We start from the raw sequence: 27,348 nt of genomic DNA on the forward strand, positions 1-27,348 counted from the left end.
GAATAAGATTCAAGTTAGAAAAATCAAACTACTCAGCTATAGCATTTCATGAACACTGAAACCGGAACTCTTGTGCCTTCATTCTCAACTCTCTCGTTGCTCAATCTTTGTTAGGCTATTTTGTCCCACTTCAGTGCCCTAGGAGTTTTGAGCGAACTCCAGCAGATAGTGAAGAACATGGAAGCCTGGCATGCTGCAGTCCATGGGGACACAAGGAGTCAGACACAACTTAGCTACTGAACAGCCACAACAGAGCCCTAGGAACTCAACTTGTGGATGCTCAGTTATGTCTGGCTCTGCGACTCCATGGACTGTAGCCCGCCAGGCTCCTCTGTCCTTGGGATTCTCCAGGCAAGAGTACTGGAGTGGCTTGCCCCTTCCCACTTCTGGGGTCCTTCCCAACCCAGGAATCAGAATCAAACCCGTGTCTCTTGGTTTCCTGCATTGACTGATGGGTTCTTTACCACTAGCTCCACCTGGGAAGCCTGAATGGAGATTTATATCATTTAAAAAGAAAGACTTCCATTGCAAAGCAGAATATGCTAAATGTAAAGTTGTAAAAGGAGCTATTAGTGTTTATATGAGAGGTGGCAAGATTGACAGAAGATGGGACAGGAAAGGGAACTTGACTCTATGATGTGATTGACCTTGTATATTAAACTCAAAAGTTACATTACTATGGACCAAGCAGGGATTAGGCACAGAGTTTTATAAACAAGAGGTGGATGTGATCAGTTTAGTTTTTCTAGAACCAAGATTCTGGCAGTGGTTTGTTTGCCAAATGTGGCTCCAGATACCCATAGAGGACCTGTTAACTTCTCAGAAGTAAGGACCCCAGATATTCTAAATCAGCTTCTCCTGGATGAGCACAGACCAAAGGAATTTTTATTAAAGCAAACATACAACAACAACAGCAGAAAACCTTAAGACTTACATGACTTAAAGCTGGTTTGAGGATACCCAAGGTATAGGATGGCCTACAAGAGAAAACCTGTTACCATTTAGCGAATGCTTAGGATAAAACTGGAAGGAGATGGTGAAGTCATCAGGGAAGGGAGGGGAAGCCAGATTCAGAGGCTTGTTGATGCTTTTTGTTTATGGAAACTACTTCTTCCGCAGGTAATCTTCTAGGCATTGAAAATGCAGCAGTGACTTTAAGAAAAAACAAGTATATGAAAACAAAGAAATACATAAACAAGATAATTTCACATCCTCCTGAAGGTTTTGAAGAGATTAAAACAGGGTGCTGTGATTGTGCTTTTTGGGAAAAGGCTCATCTGAAGAGATAAAATTTGATATGAAACTTGAATGGGAAAAGGAGCCACACATGAGAACACTTGAGCAAGAAGTGAGGGGGACTGAAACAAGAGCAATGAGATCACTTTTTAGAAACAGGCAAGGGTGGTGCAGAAGATGAACAAGTCCTAGGTTTTACAGGGACTTTAAGTTTTAAATGCTGTTAAAGTATAATTTTCAAAAGTTGAAATTATGACAAATATCACACTAATTTTTTTTTAGTTTATTAATTTACATACACACACGTTCACACACACGTACATGTGTGTGTGTGCACACACAGTCAGGAATACTGAAATAAATTTGCTAATAGAAGCCAAACTACTGATAACTATAGAGCAATACCAGGCAAGGTTTAAACTTAGATCTTCCACAGGGTGGAAATCAATTATATCTCTACCAGTATAACACCATTTGCATTTCTGTAAGATAAGAATCATTTGTATTATTATCCATTTTTTACAATAAGTTGCAAAATAGGCTTAAACTCTGTAGAATGAGGTGACCCCAGAGGACCAGCTACAAAACATCCAGTAGTCCATTAATAAAATCTAGAAATCCCTTTTGCCTTTTCCTACTTTTAAAATTTCTCCTAACAGAAAAGTGGGGGAATTTTTGAAGAATTTTAAACAGGAGAGTGATACGCTCTGATTTACATTTTGGAGAGATCACTTTCCAAAAGACAAAAAAGAAAAAGACTGTATTTTTCTTTTACTGTATTTACCAATCATTTTATCATTGGCTAATAATAAGTTTTGTTTTTCACACTAGACTGTGAGCTTTGTAAGAGCAGAAATTGTATCTTTTTCACTATTATGCTAAAATATTTCAGCAAAGTACATAGCACTATGCCTGGCAAAGTGGTTGACAGACAAAACATGTTTGTTAATAAAGGAGAAAACCAAAGGACTTGTTGACTGATACAATTTAGTATCCCTGAGGAAGCAAGATTCCAGGCTTCTAGTTTGGGAAATTGGGTGGAAACGGATGCTATTTGCAGAGGAAAAGATTACAGAACTGGGAACAGACTGTGAAGAGAAGATAACACTGCCTCTCTTTAAGGCCTTTTGGTATCTCTGAAAGAGAGCTCCTAGATTTTCTTTAAACCTGGATCCTCTTGACTGTATAGCTAAAATCCATTTCCCAGCCTGGCTTATATGGTTAGATACGGCCAAATGACCGAGATCTGGCAAATAGAGTGTGAGTGGTAGTGGTGTGGGCTCCCATAAGGATGTACTTGTTCATGTTCCTCTTCTTCCTTTTTTAAAATTATTGATGTATAGTTGATTAACAAGATTATATTAATTGTGGGTGTATAACATCAGTTCAGTTCAGTTGATCAGTCTTGTCCAACTCTTTATGACCCCGTGGACTACAGCACGCCAGGCCTCCCTGTCCATCACCAACTCCCAGAGTTTACCCAGACTTAGGTGCATTGAGTTGGTGATGCCATCCAACCATCTCATCCTCTGTTGTATACTTCTCCTCCTGCCCTCAATCTTTCCCAGCATTAGGGTTTTGTCAAATGAGTCAGCTCTTAGCGTCAAGAGGGCAAAGTATTGGAGTTTCAGCTTCAACATCAGTGCTTCCAATGAACACCCAGGACTGATCTCCTTTAGGATGGATTGGTTGGATCTCCTTGCAGTCCAAGGGACTCTCAGGAGTCCTCTCCAACACCACAGTTCAAAAACATCAATTCTTTGGCACTCAGCTTGCTTTACAGTCCAACTCTCACATCCATACATGACTACTGGAAAAACCATAGCTTTGATTAGGTGGACCTTTGTTGGCAAAGTAATGTCTCTGCTTTTTAATATGCTGTCTAGATTGGTCATAACTTTTCTCCCCAGGAGGAAGCATCTTTTAATTTCATGGCTGCAGTCACCATCTGCAGTGATTTTGGAGCCCCCAAAAATAAAATCTGTCACTGTTTCCACTGTCTCCACATCTATTTGCTATAACATGATGGGACCAGATGCCATGATCTTAGTTTTCTGAATGTTGAGCTTTGTTCAACTTTTTGAATGTTCAACTTTTTCACTCTTCTTTCACTTTCATCAAGAGGTTCTTTAGTTCTTCTTTGCTTTCTGCCATAAGGGTGGTGTCATCTGCATATCTGAGGTTATTGATATTTCTCCTGGCAATCTTGATTCCAGCTTGTGCTTCATTCAGTCCAGCGTTTCTCATGATGTACTCTGCATATAAGTTAAATAAACAGGGTGACAGTATACAGCCTTGACGTACTCCTTTCCGGTTTTGGAACCAGTCTGTTGTTCCATGTCCAGTTCTAACTGTTGCTTCCTGACCTGTATACAGATTTCTCAAGAGGCAGGTCAGGTGGTCTGGTAGTCTATTCTCTTTAAGAATTTTTCCAGAGTGTGTTGTGGAACACACAATCAAAGGCTTTGGCTTAGTCACTAAAGCAGAAGTAGATAATTTTCTGGAACCCTCTTGCTTTTTTGATGATCCAAAAGATGTTGGCAATTTGATCTCTAGTTCCTCTGCCTTTTCTAAATCCAGCTTGAACATCTGGAAGTTCACTGTTCACATATTGCTGAAGCCTGACTTGGAGATTTTTGAGCATTACTTTACTAGTGTAGGAGATGAGTGCATTTGTCTGGTAGTTTGAGCATTTTTTGGCACTGCCTTTTTTTGGGATTGGAATGAAAACTGACCTTTTCCAGTCCTGTGGCCACTGCTGAGTTTTCCAAATTTGCCGATGTATTGAGTGCAGCACTTTCACAGCTTCATTTTTTAGAATTTGAAATAGCTCAACACGAACTCCATCACCTCCACTAGCTTTTTTCATAGTGACGCGTCCTAAGGCCCACTTGACTTCACATTCCAGAATATCTGGCTGTAGGTTGGTGATCACACATTCATGATTATCTGGGTCATGAAGATCTTTTTTGTACAGTTCTTCTGTGTATTCTTGCCATCTCTTTTAGTATCTTCTGCTTCTGTTAGATCCATACCATTTCTGTCCTTTATTGAGCCCATCTTTGCATGAAATTTTCCCTTGGTATGTCTAATTTCTTTGAGGACATCTCTAGACTTTCCCATTCTATTGTTTTCCTCTGTTTCTTTGCTTCGAATGCTGAGAAAGGCTTTCTCATCTCTCCTTGCTGTTCTTTAGAACTCTGCATTCAAATGGGTATATCTTTCCTTTTCTCCTTTGCCTTTCACTTCTCTTCTATTCACAGGGATTTGTAAGGCCTCCTCAGACAATCATTTTGCCTTTTTGCATTTATTTTTCTTGGGAATGGTCTTGATCCCTGTCTCCTGTACAATGTCACGAACCTCCATTCATAGTTATATGGACTCTGTCTATCAGATCTAATCCCTTGACTCTATTTCTCACTTCCACTGTATAATCGTAAAGGATTTGATTTAGGTCATACGTGAATGGTCTAGTGGTTTTCCCTACTTTTGTCAATTTAAGTCTGAATTTGGCAATAAGGAGTTCATGATCTGGGCCACAGTCAGCTCCCAGTCTTGTTTTTGCTGACTGTATAGAGCTTCTCCATCTTTGGCTGCAAAGAATATAATCAATTTGATTTCAGTTTTGGACATCTGGTGATGTCCATGTTTAGAGTCTTCTCTTGTGTTGTTGAAAGATGGTGTTTGCTATGACCAGTGTGTTCTCTTGGCAAAACTCTATTAGCCTTTGCCCTGCTTCATTCTGTATTCCAAAGCCAAATTTGCCTGTTACTCCAGGTATTTCTTGACTTCCTACTGTTGCATTCCAGTCCCCTATAATGAAAAGGATATCTTTTGGGGATTTTAGTTCTAGAAAGTCTTGTAGACCTTCATAGAACGATTCATCTTCAGCTTCTTCAGCATTACTGGTCGGGACATAGACTTGCCGTGATATTACCATGATATTGAATGGCTTGTCTTGGAAATGAACAGAGATCATTCTGTCGTTTTGGGGATTGCATCTACATACTGCCTTTCAGAGTCTTTTGTTGACTGTAATGGCTACTCCATTTCTTCTAAGGGATTCTTGCCCATAGTAGTTGATATAATGGTCATCTGAGTGAAATTCTCCCATTCCAGTCCATTTTAGTTCAACATGGTGATTTGATATTATCATAAATTATACTGCATTACAAAGTTATTACAAAATAATGGTTTGTGTCCCTGTGTTGTACAATTTATTGTACAGCAATGCTTATTTACTTTATTCATAGCTTTGTGCATCTTAATCCCCTACCCCTAACTTGCCCTTTCCTGCTTCTTTCTCCTCATGGGAAGCCACTAGTTTGTCCTATCTATGAGTCTGTTTCTGTTTTGTTTTATACATTTGTTTGTTTTAAGTTTTAGATTCCACATATAAGTGATAACACAGAGTATTTGTCTTTCTCTGACATATTTCATTAATCATAGTATACTCCTGGTCCATCCTGGTCCATCCATGTTATTACAAATGGCAGAATTTCATTCTTTTTCGTGACTGAACAATATGCCATTGTGTGTGCGTGCGTGCGTGCATGTGTGTGTGTGTGTGTGTGTGTGTGTGTGTGTGTGGGCTTCCCTGGTGGCTCAGAAGGAAAGAATCTGCCATCAATGCAGGGGGACCAATTCCAATCCTTGGGTCAGGAAGATCCCCTGGAGAAGGCTACCCACTGCCTGGAGAATTCCATGGACAAAAGATTCTAGCAAGCTACAGTCCATGTGGTGGCAAAGAGTCGGACACTGCTGAGCAACTAGTACTTTCAGTTTATATATATAATATATATATATATATAAAGAATATATATATTCTTTATCCATTTATCAGTTTGGGGGCATTAGATAGCTTCCATATACTGACTGTTGTAAATAATGCTGCTATGAACATTGGGGTGCATTCATCCTTTTGAATTAGTGTTTTTGTTTTCTTGGATATACCCAAGTGTGGAATTACTGAATCAAATGACAATTCTATTTTTAGTTTCTTGAGGAAACTCCATATTGTTTTTCATAGTGGTTGCATCAACTTATAGTCCCACTAACAGTTTCCTGAAAACTATAAAACACTAATGAAGGAAATTTTAAAATGATACAAAGAAATGGAAAAATATCCTGTGTTCTTGGATTGAGAAAATTAACATTCTTAAGATGCCCATACTACCCAAAACAGTCTACAAATTTAATGCAATCCCTATCAAAATACCTATGACACTTTTCACAGAATTAGAATCTGTTCAGTTCAGTAACTCAGTCATGTCCGACTCTTTAGGACCCCATGAACTGCAGCACGCCAGGCCTCCTTGTCTATCACCAACCCCTGGAGTCCACCGAAACCCATGTCCATTGAGTCAGTGATCCCATCCAACCACCTCATCCTCTGTCATCCTCTTCTCCTCCTGCCCTCAATCTTTCCCAGCATCAGGGTCTTTTCCAATGAGTCAGCTTTTCACACCAGGTGGAATTAGAATACATAATCCTAAAATATATATGAAACCACAAGGGACCCTGAAGCGCCAAAGTAGTCCTCTTCCTTCTTTTCCTGAATGTACTTCAACAGCTAGAGGTACCTTAAAAGCCACATGTTGGATAGCAAAGCCTTGATTATCCTAGAGAAGCTAGACTTAGCTTATTTCCTCTCGGTTCCAAGAGTGTTTTAAAAAAATACTTAAAAGGTATTTTTATTTAGCATTTACTTGATTTTGTTTCCCAGGATAATTATGTACATTTTGATCTTTTTCTCCTACTTATAAGCCTGTAATATAATGTTTCTCAAAGGAGTGCTATTTGTGTCTTGGACTGGGCAACGCTTCGCTGTGTGGGATTGTGCTTAGTTTATTTGTTGTCCACTAAATGCCTGTAATTCCCCCGACTCTACCTCTCCGCACTTCACAAGGCAACCACTGTTAAAAAGAAATGCCCTTACTTAACAACCACTTCATTAGGATAATGGTCAGGATATTATTTTTCCTGTGTTTGACAGAATGAATGAGTAAAAGAACTTAAATTAGAAAGAGTGGTGTCAGTCCTAGCTCTATCATGTACGAACTTGATAATTTTAGAAAAGTCTCTTACTTCTGTATCTTCATCGGTAAATGGAAGTCAATAAAATCTACTCCATAGGGTGATTTTAAGAATTAAATAATGCAACTTTTTTGGACATTTTGTTTCTGTACCTCCTTTGCTCTTATTTAAATTAAATGAAATTTCAGAAATATTTATTATAGCATCATTTTTCCTGGAAAATGTCTCTGGCTCAAAAAAAAAGTTTAAAGGAAATGTGTATGTGTGTATGATTGTGATTATATGTGCCTATTGGCATTATATTCAGAAAAGCAACTGTGGAAGAATTCCAGTTATTTAACACAAAGTATTTGTTTTCATTATAGAATTTAATTTGCTGCAATGGTCAACATAACATAAATGACTTTCACAGTTTGAAAAGAAAAATTCCAGAAACATCTGAAAGTAAATTTTAACTCAGTCAAATTGGGATGGAGGGCATAGCATTTGGTTTGGTAAGTGATCAAAGGGTGAGCTCATGGCTGTTTTTGACTGACTGATTTTTGGTTTGTGTTTTGTGTTTGTTTTTAGGGTAGAAGTAAAAAGAGGAAGACAATGAGACCTTTCCAAGCCTGTCTGAAAGAAAATGAGAACTACGTCATTGCCTCTTAAAGCGCAAATGTGATGAAGCTGCAAGGCGGGCTCTGCAAGGAGGCGTGGCTGACAGTATGTGAAATTGCAGCCAGGCCACTTGTCATGAATGACACAGCGCAGACTCTGCTCCGCAGCCGGGGTCTATAGACAGTGGGAGGAGCGGGACACCCTCACAGGACAGCGCTACAGCCTCCCCTTCTGCTTCATGTGCCTGCTCTCAGGTTTCTGTGGGCCGGGAACTAGGAGAACTTCATTTGTGTCTGGGGTGTTGGTTTCCTTCACTGAGGAACACAGGCAAGGGCGGGGGGGCGGGGGGTGGGGGGCAGCAGTACAAAAAATTCAGAGGAAGCATTCTGCTACCCAGGCAGGAGAGTAGCCTTGGAATATTTGTTTACAATTTAGAATAGCTCAGTTGGTAAAGAATCCACCTACAATGCAGGAGACCTGGGTTCGATTCCTGGGCTGGGAAGATCCCCTGGAGAAGGAAATGGCAACTCACTCCAGTATTCTTGCCTGGAGAACCCCATGGACTGTAGCCTGCCAGGCTCTTCTGTCCATGGGATCACAAGAGTCGGACATGACTTAGTGACTAAGCCACCACCACCACCATATGATTTTAACTTGACTCATAGATGATGTTCCATAATTTTTTTTTAAAGAAAAACTATGAATAACTGAATCAACTTGTTATCATTTTTCCATCAACAAGAAACATACATCTATATATAGGTTTAGTGAGATGGGATCTTTTACAATTATAGAACACAAAGAGTTACAGGGCAATGAAAGAAGGATTTGTGTTTTTGTGTTTAATTAGTGTTGTAAACCATTCTTTAAAAAAAAAAAACAGAGAAGATTGGAGAGTTAGGGGAAAATTGTTAGTGAGAGTTGCTATGTCAAAACTAAACGCAAGACAGAGTCAGGCAATCTTCTCTGAAATATGAATATGAGATACACTGTCCTAATACTTGAATATGAGATACACTGGTGTAATGGGGCACATTGCTTTGAGGCTTCTATATCTTGTCCTTCCTTGCTAGTTAAATAATCACACAAACAGAACTTAGCCACCCAATTATTGATAGCTAATAAATATTTATCAAATATTATTATTCACATGCTAATGGCTTTGGTATTGCTGGGCATATCATAGGCAGAGAAGGAAAATGGATTGTTCCTTTCCCCATATCTTTCAGACACTTCTCTGGTAGAAGTGACAGGGTTGTATGTTTGTTATCCATCAACCAAATTCCCAGAGCATGTATTTTTGACAGCACCCTCCCCAATGATGGGAACTCCTTTACCTTTGGCATGTTACAGTATTTCACAAATCCCCCACTACATACTGTTCACAAAGGAAAAATACACATTGTAATGATGTCAAGTGATAGCTGTTCACCACAAAATAATCACAGGGCTAAGTAACCCCAAGGGGGATGTGAATCTTTATGACTAGAAATTTCTAGACAAGAAAAATACATTTGTTAACACAGAAAATTTTGGTGAGTAAAGCACCTGGCCACTTGCTATAAAGGATAAATTTGTATTTTTTATTTCATGGCCAGTTTTCCTCTTCTAGGGACTTAATTATCCCATGTACATTGTTCCCAGCAGATGCACAGACAGACACACAGCAATCTCATTTAATCTATTAGAGTTCATTTTCCACTCCCTTAAGGTACAGAGGCAAATTCCAATTTAGTAATCAAGGCTTGAGTCATCGAATAAATAACTCAATTTTTCATCCTTTTTCACTGAGTCAGTTGTATGAACAAACACAATTTTTTTTTAATACCAGTGTGCAAATGGGCTTACTGGGACATTGCATTCAGAAATTGCATAAAAATGCCCAAAGCATTCAGAGTGCAAGAGCAGGAAGAGTGGTTTCAATGTCGAAAGAGAGAAATATATCTCTGGAGATGGGTCTCTTTTTTAAATTGAAGTATTGTTGATAACTTCTTTCTTATATTCTTTTCCATTATGGTTTATCACAGGATATTGAATATAGTTCCCTGTGCTATAGGGTAGGACCTTGTTGTTTACCCATCCTATACATAAGTTTACATCTACTAATCCCAAATTTCCACACCATTCCTCCTTCATCCACCCTTGCCCTTGGCAATCATAAGGCTGTTCTCTCTCTGTGAGTCTATTTCGTAGGTAAGTGGATTTTTCATAATTTACAGTTCATATATAAGTGATATCACATGATATTTGTCTTTTTCCTACTTGTTTTTCTTAGTATGAAAAACTCTCAGTCCATTCATGTAGCTGCAAATAGCACTATTTCATTGTTTTTAATGGCTGAGTGATACTCCAGATATATCTATATCACATCTTCTTCATCCATTCATCTGTTGATGTACATTTAGGTTGTTTCCATGTCTTAGCTATTATAAATAGTGCTGCTATAAACATAGGGAAAAATGTATCTTTCTGAATTATAATTTTGTCAAGATAAATATGCCCAGGAGTGGGTTTGCTGGATCATATAGTGACTCTATTTTTAGGTTTTTGAGGAACCCCCATACTGTTCTCTATAGTAACCACTATAGAGAGCCACCAATTTACATTCCCATCAACCATATAGAAGGGTAGAAGGATCTTTTTAAAATGTATTAATAGTTAACAGCAGTGCATGCGTGAGTGCTAAGTCACTCAGATATATCTGAGTGACTCTTTGAGACTCCATGGACTGTAGCCTGCCAGGAGCCTCTGTCCATGGGATTTTCCAGGTAAGAATACTAAAGTGGGTTGCTATTTTATCCTCCAAGGGAGCTTCCCCACCCAGGGATCGAACGCACCTCTCCTGCATCTTCTACATTGGTAGGTGGATTCTTTACCACTAAGCCACATAAGAAGCCCAGATATGACAGATTATTTCACACACACAACAAAAAAACACCAAACTATGACCCATTAACAAAGAGATGAAAGCAACCTTAAGGTTCTAAGCTAGCTCATATGAAACAAGGGTAGGAACTATTTTGTTTCAGAAAGGTAATATGTTTACAGAAATGGTTGAGGCATCCACTCTTCATTCATTCATTCATTTATTTATTCATTGAATAAAATGTTTTTGAATGCTCAAGATGTTCCAGACACTCTACCAATAAAAGAGATATAAAAATGAGTAAATCAGAACCTTTGCCCAACGTTTCTTACATAAACAAACAATTACAAATAGTTCAATAAGCTAGTGGTAAAGATATGCTCAGGGCATCATGGAATCATCAAGAAGAGACATCAGCTCAGTTCAAGAGGGTTCACAAAGAGTCTCACAGAATCTGACACTCATGAGCAGTTTTATAAAAAAAATTACCAAAGAAATGAGGGTGAGGGTGGAGCAGGAGAGATAGTGAGGATGAAGGCAGTGAGAACTATTATTTCTCCTTCCTGCTCTTACTCAAGGAAGGCCCATTGTCTTTGCCTGAGTCAGTAGAGAAAAGGGACTCTGAGTAGTATTTTCGAATGAGCACCAGCTGATGAAATATTACCCACCATTTCTTCCAGAGTAACAATAGCTACTACTTGCCACTAACCCAACCTCATGGCAGGAACTGTGCTTCACACACTTGATCTTGGTTAATTCTTTCAATGACCTTAGCAGATTGGTATTTTTATCTCATTTTACATATTAGGAAACAGAAGTTCAGTTAGACAAGTTGCTTAAGGTTACACAGCTAATAAGTGGATATTGAAACCAGATTGCAGTTGATTCCAAAGCTTTTGCTCTTGACCTGGACCCTAGACACCTCCTTATTAATTACATAGTATTTTCAGACTTATTTTAGCATGCAAATTGAGATAAACTATGAAATGAAGACATTGTTTATGTTTTAATTTTATAGCTAAAAAGACCTGTGCACAAAGGTTAAAGACCCATTTTGAGATCAAGCCATAAACTCTATACCTGGGAGCATGGCTTCATCACTGTCTTATCTGTTCAGCAGATCCCTTTTCAACAATTCTAAATGTGTATTGAAAACTCTGTCACCTCTGTCTTTCATATTCTCCCTCTTTCTATGTCTCATAAAATAACTCAGGTTCAGTTCAGTTCAGTCACTCAGTCATGTCCGACTCTTTGCAACCCCATGAATCACCATACGCCTGGCCTCTCTGTCCATCACCAACTCCCGGAGTTTACTCAAACTCAAGTTTATTGAGTCGGTGATGCCATCCAGCCATCTCATCCTCTGTTTTCCCCTTCTTCTCCTGCCCCCAATCCCTCTTAGCACCAGGGTTTTTTTTTTTTTCCAATGAGCCAACTCTTCTCATGACGTGGCCAAAGTATTGGAGTTTCAGTTTCAGCATTAGTCCTTCCAGTGAACACCCAGGACTGATCTCCTTCAGGATGGACTGGTTGGATCTCCTTGCAGTCCAAGGTTAAAAATTAAATATTTCCATTTTGTAAATAAGCTCATTTGTATAATTTTGTTTTAGATTCCACATATAAGTGATATCATATCATTTTTTTCTTTCTCTGTCTGACTTACTTCACTTTGTATGATAGTCTCTAGGTCACAGACATGGAAAACAAACTTATGGTTACCAAAGAAGGTAATCAGGAGAAGGATAAATTAGGGGTTTGGGGTTAACAGATACATACTGCTATATATAAACTAGATAAACAGAAGACTTACTGTGTAGCACAGGGTTGTTGTAGTTTAGTCACTAAGCCATGTCCGACTCTTTTGCAATCCCATGGACTATAGCCTGCCAGGCTCCCTTATCCATAGGATTATGCCTGCAATAATATTGGAGGGGGTTGCCACTTCCTACTGCAGGGGATCTTCCTGACCCAAGGATCGAACCCATGTCTCCTGTGCCCTGCATCGGCAGGCAGATTCTTCACCTCTGAGCCACCAGGGAAACATAGAGTGCAGGGAGCCATGTGCAATATCTTGTAATAGCCTGTAATGAAGAGCATCTGAAAAAGAATATATACACCTGAAAGTAACACAACCTAGTAAATCAACTGTACTTCAGCTAAAAGTTCAATATTAACTGGTGTTCAATAAAAAGTAAAATTATCTCAATCCATCCCATTACTCCAACCTTCTTTTTAAAAAACCCTTTCTAATGTCTATCATCATCCCACATAATATATTTATATCTTTATTTCTTGATTCATCTACTTTAAACTGCATATATTGACATTTTCTCTTAAGTCATATATTTTCACACGAGAGTTTGAAAATTCTCTACTGTGGCAAATAAGAACAGTTGAGAAATACTGCAATGTAATCGTGTTAAAAAGAAAGGATAGGGGAGGGACTCTCCCTTAAAGCAACTTTACTTCTCCAGCAGCAGAAATGCAAAGGGGAAATAAATTTGAAAAGAATGCAAGTGTATTCTTTTTATGTGGTAACTCTAAATGTATTTCCAGGCATCTTCTTTTCTCCAAAAAACGAGGTACAAGTCCATCACTGACTGTATTTTTCCTTTACCAATCCCTTAATTACATTTTTATATATTTTATCACAGGAGCCATTCCTATAAAGTTTTATCTGACCCTAGACACTCATATTTACTGAAGACATGCAGCCTAAAAAAGATTAGCTCTGACTCTTTTGAGCAATCACAGTAGATATCTTTGGAGCCTTAGTAGTGAGAGAACTAGGATGGCTGGTACTGGCCACTCTGAATTTATTCCTGAATTCTGACTGCTACCTGAAAAAGTAGCCTATCCCTCGTCTTGGACACTTCTATCATCTCTGCTGCTTTGAAGACTTCTGCTAAAAATCTGCTTACCTATCACCTCTCTTCCAAATTAAATCACAACTCCTCTGAGAGACAAACTCAGGACTGCCCTGTGGTCTCCACACTCCCCACATTATCTTCTGATGACCACTAATGTCAGGTCACTGGTAACGCCAGAAGAGCCCCAGCTCTGGGATAAGATGGTGTGGCAGAGCTGTATCTCGACCATGAAGGCGTAACCACTAAAGCTCTAGATTTATACGACCACAGCTTGAGGTGAATTCTAAGAGACCACCAGCTTGCAATGAGCTACTCATCCATCCATCATGCTCTCCTGTGGGAGTGAGGGGAAATAAGAAAGCGGATGGAAAGAATGCAAGAATATGCTCTAGAGTTGTCTGCAGCAGTGTTCTATGTTTTCTTAGATTCTGTGTGTGTTTGTTTGGCATCCATTAATCACAGAGCCAAAATAATAGCCAAAGTTGTGTACATTTCTCTTGTGATCCAACTTTTGCAGGCGTACAATATTTTCCAAGCCTTAAATCAACCCAGAGCCAGGCACCAAAGGACTAGGAGGCTCTATGCCCCAATGCTATGCTATACTATGTCACTTTAGTCGTGCCTGACTCTTTGCAACCCCATGGACTATAGCCTGCCAGGCTCCTCTATGGGAATCCTCCATGGGATTCTCTAGGCAAGAACACTGGAGTGGGTTGCCATTTCCTACTCTAGGGGAACTTCCTGACCCAGGAATCGAACCCATATCTCATGTCTCCTGCATTAGCAGGCAGGTTCTTTACCACTAGCATCACCAAACCTGTTGGAATTATTCAAACTAATAGTCAATTCTAAGCTATTTCCTCTTCTGCTTCTTGCCTTTCTCATGGACACCTCATTAAAGATGGGAGCCTATGCTTTTCCTTCACTCTTGCTCCTGCCTTCTGATCGAAACTGGTGCCTCCTCATGTGGCCCCCTATGGCATACCATGCTGTGGCCCCTTTTCTTGAGAACTGTAAGTAGTAAATTCTTTCATGTCATCGCTCAGTCACATTTTTAAACTAAAACCTGAGAACACATAAAGTAACACATAGGCACAAATCAAGTAGCTTATTCACTTACTAGTCTAAAATGAAAAATAAAACTATAGGCTCCAGAAGAGTAACAACCACCTTCTACTTTGCTTGCAAATTAAAATGCACATACAGCAAAATTCACTAAGAAGCTAGTGGTTTCTACATCTCTTTTTACAAAGCTCCAAAATAAATACTGTCTGCTGGCCAATATTCCAGTCCCTCCAATCCAAATGTATCAAGTTCATCCAAAGGAAGGGGCTGAGGTTAGGAGAGTAAGAAGACAGAAATGTTATTCTTAAATCAGTGCTTGAGGCCTGAGATCAAAAAGTAATTTTTTTTGTACAATCACTCCCCTGACCAATCCTGGTCAATTGGTCAGTTAGTAATTCTCATGGAATGTTCTTGATGGGAGCTCCAGGGGTAGATGCAAGTGAACTAGGGGATGGTTCACTATTCATTGAAGATCCTCACAGTGTTTCTACATGTAGGGAAAGTGAATTCGCAGAGATGACTAAATATACAGTCAACATATGGAGAAATTGTGTTTTGGATTTTGACCATAAGAAGCTGTTCTCTTCCTGGACAATAAAAATAAAAAGCTAGAGAAAGTGACTGTTTCTGGTGCTGGGTGAAAGCCTAGTAGTGTGGCCCCACTCCATGTGAGGAGTCCTGAATATACACATAGAAGGAAGGAACTGTTTTCTGCTCAGGTGGTATCTTCAGGCCTGATTAACCTTCAAATTTGACAGAGAGAGAAGGATGTTGGAAGGAAGTGTCTAATTTTAGGTAGAAGAGGAGCTGGGAGGCATGCGGAAGGAGGTAGGATGAAGGCGAGTTTTTAAAACCACCCCTCAGATATAAAGTTGAAATTGAACGTGAAAGTGGCCTTTAAGAGCTGAATGGAGTCAGATAAAGAGCAGAGGATGCATCCTCTTCCACATTTGAATAATGTGACCCAGAAGTCAGACCTGGGTAGGAATCCTGAATCTGTCACTAGCTGTGTGACCCTAAGCAAGTTTTCTTGTCTTCAAATTCTCCTATGTGACTTGGAGAAGCTAGTAACTTTTGCACGAGACAGCATTGTGAAGCACTTGACATTACGCGAGTTTCACAAAATATTCACTATCATTTGCTACCTCTACAACACTATGTTTCCTGGTATGTTTACTTTGGAACTCCGGAAATGTTCCCCTGTTTTGTGCCAGTCTCAACCTATCGAGATGATGCTATCAGCTGGGAATGACTTGGGGCCCTAATGCTTATGATGAATCTACCCCACACATGTTTTCCTAGACCTGAGAGCCAATTGTGGCTGGACTGGCTTTTGTGGTTCTTATTATAAGAGGTATCTCAGCAGCAACTATCAGGGAACTTTGAAAAAAGTCATAGGTACTAGAGAGTACACTGCATTCCCAGGACCACACAGGGAGGTCCTGCATAGAGAAAGACAGAGAGAGAGCTTGGACCTGAGCTTCTGCTTTTATTGGCATCAAAGATAGGGTGCCTAAGGTTTCATGGGTTCATTCTTTATTGGTGAACTTTTTTTAAAGTGGATATTAAAGTGCAGGAAGGGAAAAGCAAATGGTTAGTTACCTAGGTCACATAGGGCTTTCTGAAAAGGCAACTTCATGTATGGGGTGGCCTATACAACTCTTTCTCTAGTTGTGTAGTTGGCAATGTGTTTATTCAAGATCTCTCTCTGCTCGGTTGTTCAGTTGTGTTTGACTCGTTGCGACCCCATGGACTATGGTCCACCAGGCTCCTCTGTCTATGGGATTTTACAAGCCAGAATACTGGAGTGGGTTGCCATTCCCTCCTCCAGAGGATTTTCCTGACCCAGGGATCAAACCTGTGTCTTGCATCTCCTGCATTGACAGGCGGATTCTTTACCACTAGCGCCCACCTAGGAAGCCATTTATTCAAGATGGATGTCTTGAAATGGATGTCTCTGAAATCGAAATCAATGTCAAACTCTTACATTGCATTAAAAAAAGCTAATTTTCAGGCACTACATCCCTTGCCTGTGCCCTGACTTAAAAGCGGTACTTTCAAATATCAGCTCCAGCACCTGTGGAATGAATGGTCTGGGAAAGGTGATGCAATCTCATACCTTGTGTTCCTTGTTCCTATAAAAAGGGAATAATCATGATGCTCCAAATGTGTTGGGGAGACTAAAGACTAATACAGATAGACTGTAATACACCTCCATAGTGTCTGATTGCTTCACCTACCTGGACATGTCATTTCCCTCCAAGTGTCTATGATCTTTCCTCTGTAACAAGTGGGTAATGATGTGCTTACTTCACTTAGGTATGGGGTTTATTTGAGTTGACACACGTTCACATGTGAAGAAGGCTTAGAAGAATCCTATGACATAGATTACATAAGCATACAATAAATAGTGGCTATTATTACAATAAGTGCTCAGAAAATAAGATCTGCTTCTGCTTCAGATGAAAAGAATGGCAATGATGATAATAACTGTGATGGCAGTGATGAATTCTCTGGCACCTAGTCTAAATTAAAGAGTTGCTCTAGAATGTGAAGAGGTTTGAAACTGAGCAGTATATTTGCTCCCTGTGGACCTAGTGGGTGAATAATATTCTTAAGAAAATTCCCAACTAAATATTGAGGGGCAGACTGTGGGGTCCCTAAATATTCAAGTGAAGTAACTGATTGAACAATTCCACTTAGAGGAAATAGTCTAGCTCAAATATGATGCCCAAATCGGTTATTCCTCTGGTCCTTCTTTTCAGTTTCCACAGAAGTCTTTCTCAATTTTCTTGTGTTTCGCTCCATCATGCTATATCTATTTGGGCTTCCCTGGTGATTTAGTGGTAAAGAATCTGCCTGTAGTGCAAGAGATCTGGGTTCAATACCTGGGTGGAGAAGATCCCCTGGAGTAGGAATTGACAGCCCACTCCAGTTATTCTTTCCTGGACAATTCCATGGACAGAGGAGCCTGGTGAGCTATAGTCCAGGGGATTGCACAGTGTCAGACATTACTAAAACAACTAAACACCAACAGCAGCCTATATCTAATTATTCACCAGATTTTATAAATTTCATCTCAAATCAACTTCCACACCCAAGTCAACTTTCTCCTGTTTCATTTCTTGAACTTATTTGTACTTATTTGAAAATGCATATTAAGTCTTTATTGAGTACCTGGCATCTTCAGGGCTCAGGGGACAGAAAAATAAAGATAATAGCCTTTGTTCCTGCCTTCAAGGAGCTCACATTGTAGAAAAGGAAACAGATAGTAAACCTAACAAATATACAAACAAGATATATGCAAGTTGTGATAAATATTACTGATTTGCTGCTGCTGCCAACTCGCTTCAGCCGTGTCCGACTCTGTGACCCCATAGACAGCAGCCTACCAGGCTCCTCTGTCCCTGTAAATTAAAAAATTACTGATTTCCCTGTAATCAGGAAAAGACAATGTAGATATGGAGTGTGGTGGTTAATTTTATGTGTCAATTTAACTGGGCCATGGGCTGTCTAGATAGTTGGTTAAGCATTATTATGGGTGTGTTCATGTGGGTGTTTCTGAATGAGATTAATATTTGAACTGGTAGGCTAAGTAAAGCAGATTGTCCTCCTCATTATGGGTGAGCTGTATCCAATCAATTGAAGGCCTATAAAGTGCAAAAAGACTGAGTAGAGAGAACTGGCTCTTCCTACTCGACTATCTTTGAGCTGGGACATTAGTCCTCTCCTGTCTTCAGATTTAGACTCAGACTAGAACTCACACGATCTGCTCTTCTGGGTCTCCAGCTAACCAACTGCAAATCTTGGATTTCTCAGCCTCCATAAGCACATGATCCAAATCCTTTTATAGTAAATTTTTTGTTTGTATATATATAGGCTTCCCTGGAGGCTCAGATGATAAAGAATCTGTCTGAACTGTGAGAGACCTGGTTTTGATCCCAGGGTTGGGAAGATCCCTTGGAAAAGGGGATTCCTAGCCCCTCCAATATTCTTGCCTGGAGAATTCCACAGACAGAAGAGCCTGGCAAGCTACAATCCATGGGGTCTCAGAGAGTCAGACACAACTGAAGTGACTAACGCTTTCACTTTTTGTAGATATATGTGTATATTTGTGTGTGTGTGTGTGTGTGTGTGTGTGTGTGTGTGTGTGTGTGTATTTCCATCTCTATCTTTCTATAAACCCAATTAATTTTCTGGAGAATCATGGCTACTAAATGGGCTTACGGAAAGTCTATCTGGAAATCTAACACCTGTGCTAACTCTAGAGAATCAGGAAAACACAGGCATGGGTAGAGCCAGAAAAGAGAAATTCCAATAAAATGGAAGATGAGGACAAAAGTCCAGGCCAAAAAAACTAAACTGAAAGCAGTGAGCATGAGATTATATCAAATAGAAAAGCAAGGACCAGATTGCTTGGGTTTGATCGATAGGGAAGGCACTTGAAATTCTTCCCCCAAAGCACTGAAAATCTGAATAACTGACCCTCAACAAATATTCGTGTGACAAATGAATTAATGGATAAGTAGTTATTTCCCAAATGGTGAAAGTAATTTGAAAACTGTAAAAAGAATGACTATTTTTTCCTATTCCTTGACAATTTTCATTTAGCAGGCCTGGCAGATGGGGGCAGAGGGGAGGATGCAGATAAACATTGGCCTTGTCACATCAGACGAGCAGAGGCAATGGATGTGCAACGCCAGCACAAATGAGTTTCCTGATATGTTTGCAGCTTGGATTTTTTATCTGCCGTTGCAGAATGTGTGTGCACTAATGCGGACTACATTTACCAGATATCATAAGCAATGAATCATCCACTCAGTAATGAACAAGGAAACCTCTCTTCTTCCCAGGAAGCTGGTTGCAGCTTTACACAAGAGCACCCTCTTCTGTGCAGTTGCAGCCCCAGATTTCAGAGAAACAGTGATGTTCCCCCACAATCCTGCTGCAAGCTGCATCCTAACACTCACGACTAAGGGAAAGCAAGCCCCTCTTAGCTTCTGTCTTTTCTTCCACACTCCCAAAGGCCACAGAACGCAGGATTCACCTGGAACACTTGCCTAAGCATGTGGAAAAGGCAGGGAGTAGAGTTTGGAGCACTTTATTGAGGAGGGAAATGGAAGCGCTTTCCACCTAATAACATTCTACCTTATCATCCAACATAACAGGGGTCATCAAGAATATTCTGGCCCACCAGCCCTGGGAGCCAGGGGAGCCAAATGATGCCCAAAGTCCACAAGGTAGAGAGATACCCAGAGATTAAAGAAGAGGAACCAGTACAAGCCCTGCATCTATACTGGTTGTGCTGTACTTTGAATGAAATGACTTTAAGACAGAAGAATTGGGCTCTGGTACAATCCAGCACTGCTTGTTCGAGAGAAAATTAGCAACTATGGGGGCAGTAAGTACAGAGTACTCAAACATGTGTTGAACAAATGAAAATATTGGCTTCCCATGTTTTTCAGAAGAGGGGAAACATGAAATCTTGTCCGCCATTTGTATCTTTAGTTTACTAGTTATTTCAGATAACTAAGGTCACAGTGTTGCTCCATGTGGAATAGCCGCAAAATCTCAAACATGCTGGGTGGTAAGTGTCCTACTCTCTGTGACCCCGTGGACCATAGCTCACCAGGCTCATTTGTCCATGGGATTCTCCAGACAAGAACACTGGAGTGGAATGCCATGCCCTCCTGCAAGGATCTTCCCAACCCAGGGATCAAACTCCTGTGTCTTACATGTCCTGCATTGGCAGGTAGGTTCTTTACCACTAGCCCTACCTGGAAGATCCCGCCAAAACCGCAGGAACATACAAAAATGCATTTATGTAGCTCACAGCTGTGCTGGTTGGCAGCCCAGTACTATTGATCTCAACTGGGCTCGCCCAGACATCTGCATCTGCCTGGGGTCATCTGAGAGCTGCTGATCTGGGGTGATCTCAGCTGGGTGGTTAGAATCTTAGGACTTTGAGTCTCCTCTTGAGATGAGCCGTCTGTCCTAGGCATATTCTCTCTATGGGCATAGCAGAGGTTCAACAGTGTAAGCTTAAGCAAGAAGACACTTTTCAAGACTATATTGCTTTTAGAGAAAAGAATATTAAAAAAATACACACACACACACACACACACACACATGTTGTTCATTGTTGTTTTTGTTCAGTCACCCAGTCATGTCCAACTCTTTAGGAAATGGCAACCCACTTGGGTATTTTTGCCTGGAAAACTCCATGGACAGAGGACCCTGGCAGACTACAGCCCATGAAGTCTCAAATAATTGGACATGACTGATCAACTGAGCAATATATATATATATATATATATATATGTATATATATATATATATATATAATCACTTTGCTGTACACATGAAACTAATGTAACATTGTAAATCAACAATACTCCAATTTAAAAAAAAAAAAAAAAGATCCTACTGCTCTGTGGCTGCTGACTTCAAGTTCACCACTGTTGAAGAGGAGAATCACATTTTTTGCATGGGGGTCATGGGGAAGGAGTGATTATTTCTAAACATGAATTTTATGTACTATGTAGAACTTTTCTTGTTAGATGAGTCAAGGCAGGACAAGTTAACACATGTAGAAAAATGGCATCCATGGGGCCTGGCCAATTGAATACATCCTGAAGGCTAATTCACAGGTTAGCCTATATTCCTTTGTCCTGAAAAGGACACAATTTTGTTGACAATATCAACCTCATTTTGTAGAGGAAAAGGTTGAAGCTGTGAAAGTGTTAGTCGACCAATCATACTGACTCTTTGTGCAACCCCACGGACTGTAGCCCACCAGGCTCCTCTGTTCATGGAACTCCCCAGGCAAGAATAATGCAGTGGGTAGTCATTCCCTTATCCAGGGGATCTTTCCGACCTAGGGATCAAACCCTAGTCTCCTGCATTGCAGGCAGTTTCTTTACCATCTGAGTCACCAGGGAAACCCTGAGACTGTGAAGGGATGCAGAAAAATTGCTTAAGACCACTGAACCAGGAAGGTGTCAAGTCAGGACTTGAACTTAGATCTGCTCTGTTCCAAATCCTATGCTCTTTACCATTGTGACTAAGATTGGGAAACTATCCCATGAAGTAACCCTGACTAGTCCCAGTTCTAATCTTTAGATGAACATAAAGCAAATGTAGCCTCTTTCCCATAAGCCCATCTTTCTCATATTTAGAGTCAGCTTCCTTGTCTTCTCTCCTTAAGACCATGAAAGCCCATTTTCCTGTTCATCTTTCTAATTCCATTTCCCTGGACTTCATACTTTCCTAAGTGTCCAAGTCTAGAAATGACAGAGATAAACAGACCTGGATGAAAGCATTCAGAGAAGACTTATAAAGCATCACACTAGAGAATGAAGACAAGTGGTCTAAGCAGAAACAAACAAGACATTTTATTTGTGCTAAAAAGCAAGATGAAGACTTGGAGAAAGGTAGGCAAATTTGGTTGATACAAATATCAGGTGGTGTTTTTGGGCACACTGATCATACTATGACTGGACTGACCAAATAGAATGATGAGGAAATCTGAAACCATGTCACTGGAGGAATTTTTGGATACACTCAGGCTTTGCAGCTGGGGAAAGGAAAGAAATTTGTTAAAACATGTGAGGGGTTACCATATTGGAAAAAGGGATTAAGGTTTTAGCAGCAGAGCTAATACTAAACGGTAGGAGTTAAATATTTCTACACAACTTGATAATTAGAACATGAAATATTAGAGCTGGCTAAATAAAGCTCTGATTTCCTTGGGAGACAGTATATTTTACTGAAGTTTCAAGAAAAGAGTGGGTAATTAACTTATCAAGAATTGGTAAAAGAGATTGGAATTAAAGTACACATTGCACTAACTGAACTTTGTTTGAACTAGCTGAACATTCAGATCTTTTCCAACTTTGGAAATTCCGTTAAAGAAATCCAAAGAAATAGCTTTTTATTACTATAAATTATAAAGATAATAATGGTAATAATAATAATACATTATTCTAGTTTGTAGTATGGAACATACCATCACATACTCAAAACCATTTTGTGGGACAGGTAGAATAGGTGTTTTGTTTCCATTGTATACAAGGGACCAAGACTCAGAGCCGAGTAATTTCCCAGGACATTCAAAGTAAGTAAAGGCCAATACATTCATTCAAAGTAAGTAAAATAATTGAGATTCTTCTGAGAGCCGTTCATTGTATCAATACTATTGCTATCAAATCAGATCATGAAGAGAAAGTTAATGACCACTCTAGATATTGTTGGAGAAAGGAAGAGCTGATTTCAGAATGGTCAGCCAGGACTTCCTGTTTGGAGGGCTCAAAGTCATGTCTCCCCTTATTAATCTACTAGGAAACAGCAATGAACACCCTTAACAAGCCAACAAGCCTCTTGTACAACCTACTCTTTGCAATTGCCTTGCTTTGACTCTACCGTGAGACCTTGCCAAAAAAAGGTGGGGGAGGTGATTTGTGATACAGTACAATCAAGGAAACACAACCCAATTGGCAACTTTTTCTTTGACAAACTTTAGAGCTTTGATCAGGCTTCCCTGGTGCTCAGACGGTGAAGAATCCACCTGCAATGTCAGAGACCTGGGTTAGGAAGCTCCCCTGGAGGAGGGCATGGCAACCCCCTCCAGCATTCTAGCCTGGAGAATCCCATGGACCGAGGAGCCTGGTGGGCTACCCGCCATGGGGTCACAAAGAGTCAGACACGACTGAGTGACTAAAGCACACACAAGGCTTTGATGAGCTTCACTTGGTTTTCCCTATTCTGACTTTGAGGACATTGTTTCCCCAACTGTTTTGTGTATTTCATTTCCACATCTTCACTTTGGACTAGATAGACACCCCCTCCCTCACTTTCCCCTCTGCCTTCACTTCCCTACAGTTCAGGGCTGAATGAGGGCAAGCAGGAAAGAGGCTAATTCAGCTCCCCCCTCAGCCCACCTCCCTCGTGGCAGCCCTTGCACCCAAGGGTAACTTACCCTCCCTTTCTGAAGTGGAGAGCTGTCTACGCACCCCACCCGTCCCCAGGGACCAGCAGCTCTCCTTCAGGTTACTTGTTCCCAGGTAATTTTTCAGCTCCCTATCAGCACTTCACAGCCTTGACTTTCCCGACTGAAAAAAGACTAATTAAAATGACAAACCCCACATAGATTTATTACCACATAGGTGAAAACAGTAAACAAACTCGGCAGTGCTAATGTGTTTGCGGCTCTCTCATCCCTCCCCCACTCTCCACAACTGTTCACCGGCCAACCAGGACAGTGGGGAGATGGTGACATGAGTGCAGTGAGATTCCCCTGAGTTCCCTCTGATCAGGATCTCTTTACCTCCCCCCATTTCATCTACCCCGTCCCCCACCCCTAGAACAAGGAGCCCCCAGAACATGTGAGAATCAGCTTCCACTTGACTGAGGCATTCCACCCATCTCTCCTCCAGTCCCAGGGGGACACTCATCACTGAATTTCACAGATGAGAAATCTGAGAGCCCAAGAGGTGAAGTAATTAACTCCAGGTCACAGGGCAGCTAGACAGACTACTAATTAAACACGTACACTTGAACAAACCAATAATTCTTCATAAAGCTTTATTTAATAAATATTTTTTGAATATTAACCACATGCAAATGCTGCTCTCAGGGCTAGGAGATGAATGAAATGATAGAAGTAAGCCCCTCGTCTAAGAAAGTGGGGAGGACACTCTGGGAGCAGACCTCTGATATGAGGCTATAGATCCTGACAACTCTCCATGCCCTCGGAGAGTCTAGAACAAAGGAGCCAGAAAGCAGCCAGGCTCTGGGTGCTCAAGTATAGGATCTCTTCCTGATTGGCGTCAGTTGAGTTCAGTCACTCAGTCATGTCCAACTTGTTGCAACCCATGGACTGCAGCACACCAGGCTTCCCTGTCCATCACCAACTCCTGGAACATGCTTGAACTCATGTCCATCGAGTCAGTGATGCCATCCAACCACCTTATCCTCTGTCATCCCCTTCTCCTGCCTTCAATCTTTCCCAGCATCAGGGTCTTTACATGATTTACATCATTCCTCTATTTATTCATTTAGAACCTCTCTTGACTTCCCTCCTTTTACTGCTTACACTTCATTTCTCTTCTTTTCACAGCAAAATCCCCATATATACCTTTATTTTTGTAAGGAGTACTCTTTAGCCACTTATGTTTAAAAATTATGCAAAGCTGAGGGTGGCACAAAAGCCCCTCCCACAGATTGCCTATGACCAATCGCTCTAATATTTCTTCCTCTGCACCCTAAATTCTTTCTATACTATTGCCGTGTTTTATTTTCTTTATGTCATTTACCACCATCCAGAATATTCTTACTGGTTGGTTCATTAGTTAATTGCCTGCTTTCCTTCTAAAGAATGGGTCTTGTATATCATTGCAAACTTAGGACCTAGAATGGCAGGTAGAATAGAAGAGATCAAGAAATATTTGTTGAATGAATGAACGAATGTATCACTCTGTACACCGATTATGCAGTCTCCACAGTCTTACTCAAGTGTGTTTATTCAAACTCATCAGAGATTTCTCTATCACGTATTCTTATGTCAGTTCTGTGACATCACTTAAGGATTACTGACAAAATGCGTAAACTACCTAACATAAAGTCGGGCACATAGGAAGTACAAAATAATTATATGATGATTATGCAGGGGAAAGGAAGATTCTATCCTCTAAAAACTTTAGAGTTATTCTGAACTCTATGAAATGTGATTAACCAATCATATCAAAGCTAAACCCATATGCAAAGATCTTGAGCTGGAACACCTTTCTCTGCCAGGACAAGAACCATCAAATCCAAATGGACAGGGCAGCAGTAGCATTAGAAGCCAAATCAGATGAAAAATGGGTTCCAGACAAGAAGCCTGTGGTGGGAACAAAAGGAAAGAAGGCTGTTGGCATTAAGAAGCTGACGAAGCCTTTGGTGGAAAAAAAAAGGCTGCAGTGATCAAGAAATCAGCAGCTAAAAAGAAGCCCACAGAAAAGAAACCCATCACAGAGGAAAAGAAGGCTGCTGCATAAGCTTAAATTTGTTTATTTCGTAAAGGTCAAAACATCTAGGACAGCTAATCTTGAATAAAGACCTTATGAAAGAAAAATGAGAAAAAAATGAAATTCACAAATGGAATTTTTAATGACAAGCTATTACACTAGGTGTTGGCTACAGGCTCATTGGCTGAGTGCCAAAGAATTGATGCCTTTGAAATATGGTATCAGAGAAGACTCTTGAGAGTCCTTGGACAGCAAGGAGATCAAACCAGTCAATCCTAAAGGAAATCAGCCCTGAATATTCATTGGAAGGACTGCTAAAGCTGAAGCTCCAATAATTTGGCCACCTGATGTGAAGAACTGACTCATTGGAAAAGACCCTGATGCTGGGAAAGATTGAGGGCAGGAGGAGAAGGGGACGACAGAGGATGAGATGGTTGGATGGCATCACCAACTCAATGGACATGAGTTTTAGCAAGCTCTAGGAGTTGGTGATGGACAGGGAAGCCTGGTGTGCTGCAGTCCATGGGGTTGCAAAGAGTCAGACACGACTGAGTGACTGAACTGAAATGATTACACTAGGTGCTGAATTGAAAGACCCACATAAGCACAAGCTCTTTTCTGAGTTTAATAACCTACCTGGGTTAAAACCCATATGAAATCTAAATGACCATATGTGTTGAATAATTCAAGACAAGTGTGCTTACCAGGATAGTACAGTAATTATTATATAATTGTGATGTTGTTGTTTTTTAGTTGCTAAGTCATGTCCTAATCTTTGGCAACCCCATGGACTATAACCCATCAGTCTCCTCTGTCCATGGGATTCTCCAGGCAAGAACATTGGCATGGGTTGCCATTTTTTCCTCCAGGGGATCTTTCTGACCCAGGGATCAAACCCACGTCTCCTGCACTGTTGAGTCACAGCTAATATTTGTAAGTCTCTGGTGATGTGAAAATACTTGATACATGGGATCTTCTTTAATTTTACACCCCCACAGGTATGAGTATAATTCCACCTTTATAGATGATGAAAGAATTTAGGAAGTTATTTCCTTTGATGGAGCACCAAGAGAGGATGTGGAAGAATCTGCACTTCAATTTGAAGCGCATTTGCTAGGAAAGCTCATTCTTCTAACCACTAGGTAATGCTAGTGTGATAAACTGCTCATCTATGTGGGGCTGGCAATTCTGAACAAACCTAACCAAGCATTTAAGTTGGGATGCTAATTTTTCAAATTCAGAAGCAGTGGACTTGACGCCACTTTGGGTGGCATCATTTGGGAAGACTGCACACAGACTAATGCAGTGAAGTGGCTCTGCAGGGACTGTTCGGGAGTGTGTTCAAGGATGCAGCAAGGTGATGGTATGGGTGTTCTTGCTGTGGATTGACTATAGCCTTATCCAGTACTGATTTTTTCCTAGGGCAATGAAACTCAGCTGCATGGTTTAGAGTTTTGATATAGAGAAATGAGAACTCATTGCACAATACACTCTAGAAAATCATCCTTCCATGTTCTTCAGAAGATGTGCACCATTGTCTCCCACCACCATGACCTGACAAAACGTCATTACACAAAAACCCATGTGTCTGTTATCTCAAAGCACCCGCCTTTATACGTCTGGTGTCTCAATTTTGCCTAACATCATGGTTAAAATATAGTGACTTGAG

This window comes from Odocoileus virginianus, chromosome 11, assembly GCF_023699985.2.
Source record: "Odocoileus virginianus isolate 20LAN1187 ecotype Illinois chromosome 11, Ovbor_1.2, whole genome shotgun sequence".
Lineage (NCBI taxonomy): Eukaryota > Metazoa > Chordata > Mammalia > Artiodactyla > Cervidae > Odocoileus > Odocoileus virginianus.